Source organism: Rattus norvegicus, chromosome 2 (genome assembly GCF_021556685.1).
Source record: "Rattus norvegicus strain SHRSP/BbbUtx chromosome 2, alternate assembly SHRSP_T2T, whole genome shotgun sequence".
Lineage (NCBI taxonomy): Eukaryota > Metazoa > Chordata > Mammalia > Rodentia > Muridae > Rattus > Rattus norvegicus.
The window spans coordinates 196,274,390-196,278,544 of NC_141535.1; positions in this window are offsets into that span (position 1 = coordinate 196,274,390).

Sequence of the window (4,155 nt, forward strand, 5' to 3'; positions counted from 1 at the left end):
TTTTTGATCTTAGACATTCTCACTGGTGTGAGATGAAATCTCAGGGTTGTTTTGATTTGCATTTCCCTTATGACTAAAGATGTTGAACATTTCTTTAGGTGTTTCTCAGCCATTTGGCCTTCCTCAGCTGTGAATTCTTTGTTTAGCTCTGAACCCCATTTTTTAATAGGGTTATTTGTCTCCCTGCAGTCTAACTTCTTGAGTTCTTTGTATATTTTGGATATAAGCCCTCTGTCTGTTGTAGGTTTGGTAAAGATCTTTTCCCAATCTGTTGGTTGCCATTTGTCCTAACCACAGTGTCCTTTGCCTTACAGAAGCATTGCAGTTTTATGAGATCCCATTTGTCGATTCTTGATCTTAGAGCATAAGCCATTGGTGTTTTGTTCAGGAAATTTTTTCCAGTGCCCATGTGTTCCAGATGCTTCCCCATTTTTTCTTCTATTAGTTTGAGTGTATCTGGTTGATGTGGAGGTCCTTGATCCACTTGGACTTAAGCTTTGTACAGGGTGAGAAGCATGGTTGGATCTGCACTCTTCTACATGTTGACCTCCAGTTGAACCAGCACCATTTGCTGAAAATGCTAGCTTTTCTCCATTGGATGGTTTTGGATCCTTTGTCAAAAGTCAAGTGACAATAAGTGCGTGGGTTCATTTCTGGGTCTTCAATTATATTCCACTGGTCTATCTGTCTGTCTCTGTACCAATACCATGCAGTTTTTATCACTATTGCTCTGTAATCCTGCTTGAGTTCAGGGATAGTGATTCCCACTGAAGTCCTTTTATTGTTGAGGATAGCTTTAGCTATCCTGGGTTTTTTGTTATTCCAGATGAATTTGGAAATTGTTCTGTCTAACTCTTTGAAGAACTGGATTGGTATTTTGATAGGGATTGCATTAAATCTGTAGATCTCTTTCGGTAAAATGGCCATTTTTACTATATTAATCCTGCCAATCCATGAGCATGGGAGATCTTTCCATCTTCTGAGGTCTTCTTCAATTTCTTTCTTCAGTGTCTTGAAGTTCTTATTGTACAAATCTTTTACTTGCTTGGTTAAAGTCACACCGAGGTACTTTATATTGTTAGGGTCTATTATGAAGGGTGTCGTTTCCCTAATTTCTTTCTCGGCTTGTTTCTCTTTTGTGTAGAGGAAGGCTACAGATTTATTTGAGTTAATTTTATACCCAGCCAGTTTGGTGAAGTTGTTTATCAGCTTTAGTAGTTCTCTGGTGGAACTTTTGGGATCACTTAAATATACTATCATATCATCTGCAAATAGTGATATTTTGACTTCTTCTTTTCCGATCTGTATCCCCTTGACCTCCTTTTGTTGTCTGATTGCTCTGGCCAGAACTTCAAGAACTATATTGAATAAGTAGGAAGAGAGTGGGCAGCCTTGTCTAGTCCCTGATTTTAGTGGGATTGCTTCAAGTTTCTCTCCATTTAGTTTAATGTTAGCAACTGGTTTACTGCATATGGCTTTTACTATGTTTAGGTATGGGCCTTGAATTCCTATTCTTTCCAGGACTTTTATCATGAAGGGGTGTTGAATTTTGTCAAATGCTTTCTCAGCATCTAATGAAATGATCATGTGGTTTTCTTCTTTCAGTTTTTTTATGTAATGGATCACGTTGATGGTTTTCCGTATATTAAACCATCCCTGCATGCCTGGGATGAAGCCTACTTGATCATGGTGGATGATTGTTTTGATGTGCTCTTGGATTCAGTTTGCCAGAATTTTATTGAGCATTTTTGCATCGATATTCATAAGGGAAATTGGTCTGAAGTTCTCTTTCTTTGTTAGGTCTTTGTGTGGTTTAGGTATAAGAGTAATTGTGGTATCATAGAAGGAATTCGGTAGTGCTCCATCTGTTTCAATTTTGTGGAATAGTTTGGATAATATTCGTATGAGGTCTTCTATGAAGGTCTGATAGAATTCTGCACTAAACCCGTCTGGACCTGGGCTCTTTTTGGTTGGGAGACCTTTAATGACTGCTTCTATTTCCTTAGGAGTTATGGGGTTGTTTAACTGGTTTATCTGTTCCTGATTTAACTTCGGTACCTGGTATCTGTCTAGGAAATTGTCCATTTCCTGTAGATTTTCAAGTTTTGTTTAATATAGGCTTTTATAGTAAGATCTGATGATTTTTTGAATTTCCTCTGAATCTGTAGTTATGCCTCCCTTTTCATTTCTGATTTTGTTAATTTGGACACACTCTCTGTGTCCTCTCGTTAGTCTGGCTAAGGGTTTATCTATCTTGTTGATTTTCTCAAAGAACCAACTTTTGGTTCTGTTGATTCTTTCTATGGTCCTTTTTGTTTCTACTTGGTTGATTTCAGCTCTGAGTTTGATTATTTCCTGCCTTCTACTCCTCCTGGGTGTATTTGCTTCTTTTTGTTCTAGAGCTTTTAGGTGTGCTGTCAAGCTGCTGACATATGCTCTTTCCTGTTTCTTTCTGCAGGCACTCAGCGCTATGGGTTTTCCTCTTAGTACAGCTTTCATTGTGTCCCATAAGTTTGGGTATGTTGTACCTTCATTTTCATTAAATTCTAAAAAGTCTTTAATTTCTTTCTTTATTTCTTCCTTGACTAGGTTATCATTGAGTAGAGCATTGTTCAATTTCCACATATATGTGGGCATTCTTCCCTTATTGTTATTGAAGACCAGTTTTAGGCCGTGGTGGTCTGATACCACACATCGGATTATTTCTATCTTTCTGTACCTGTTGAGGCCCGTTTTTTGACCAACTATATGGTCAATTTTGGAGAAAGTACCATGAGGAGCTGAGAAGAAGGTATATCCTTTTGCTTTAGGATAGAATGTTCTATAAATATCTGTTAAGTCCATTTGGCTCATAACTTCTCTTAGTCTGTCTACGTCTCTGTTTAATTTCTGTTTCCATGATCTGTCCATTGATGAGAGTGGGGTGTTGAAATCTCCCACTATTATTGTGTGAGGTGCAATGTGTGTATTGAGCTTTAGTAAGGTTTCTTTTATGTATGTAGGTGCCCTTGTATTTGGGGCATAGATATTTAGGATTGAGAGTTCATCTTGTTGGATTTTTCCTTTGATGAATATGAAGTGTCCTTCCTTATCTTTTTTGATGACTTTTAGTTGAAAATTAATTTTATTTGATATTAGAATGGCTACTCCAGCTTGCTTCTTCTGACCATTTGCTTGGAAAGTTGTTTTCCAGCCTTTCACTCTGAGGTAGTGACTGTCTTTGTCTCTGAGGTGTGTTTCCTGTAGGCAGCAGAATGCAGGGTCCTCGTTGCGTATCCAGTTTGTTAATCTATATCTTTTTATTGGGGAGTTGAGGCCATTGATGTTGAGATATATTAAGGAATAGTGATTATTGCTTCCTGTTATATTCATATTTGGATGTGAGGTTATGTTTGTGTGCTTTTCTTCTATTTGTTTTGTTGCCAAGACGATTAGTTTCTTGTTTCTTCTAGGGTATAGCTTGCCTCCTTATATTGGGCTTTACCATTTATTATCCTTTGTAGTGCTGGATTTGTAGAAAGATATTGTGTAAATTTGGTTTTGTCATGGAATATCTTGGTTTCTCCATCTATGTTAATTGAGAGTTTTGCAGGATACAGTAACCTAGGCTTGCATTTGTGTTCTCTTAGGGTCTGTATGACATCAGTCCAGGATCTTCAGGCCTTCATAGTTTCTGGCGAAAAGTCTGGTGCGATTCTGATAGGTCTGCCTTTATATGTTACTTGACCTTTTTCCCTTACTGCTTTTAATATTCTTTCTTTATTTTGTGCACTTGGTGTTTTAACTATTATGTGTCGGGAGGTGTTTCTTTTCTGGTCCAATCTATTTGGAGTTCTGTAGGCTTCTTTTATGCCTGTGGGTATCTCTTTTTTTAGGTTAGGGAAGTTTTCTTCTATGATTTTGTTGAAGATATTTACTGGTCCTTTGAGCTGGGAGTCTTCACTCTCTTCTATACCTATTATCCTTAGGTTTGATCTTCTCATTGAGTCCTGGATTTCCTGTATATTTTGGACCAGTAGCTTTTTCTGATTTACATTATCTTTGACAGTTGAGTCAATGATTTCTATGGAATCTTCTGCTCCTGAGATTCTCTCTTCCATCTCTTGTATTCTGTTGGTGAAGCTCGTATCTACAGCTCCTTGTCTCTTCTTTTGG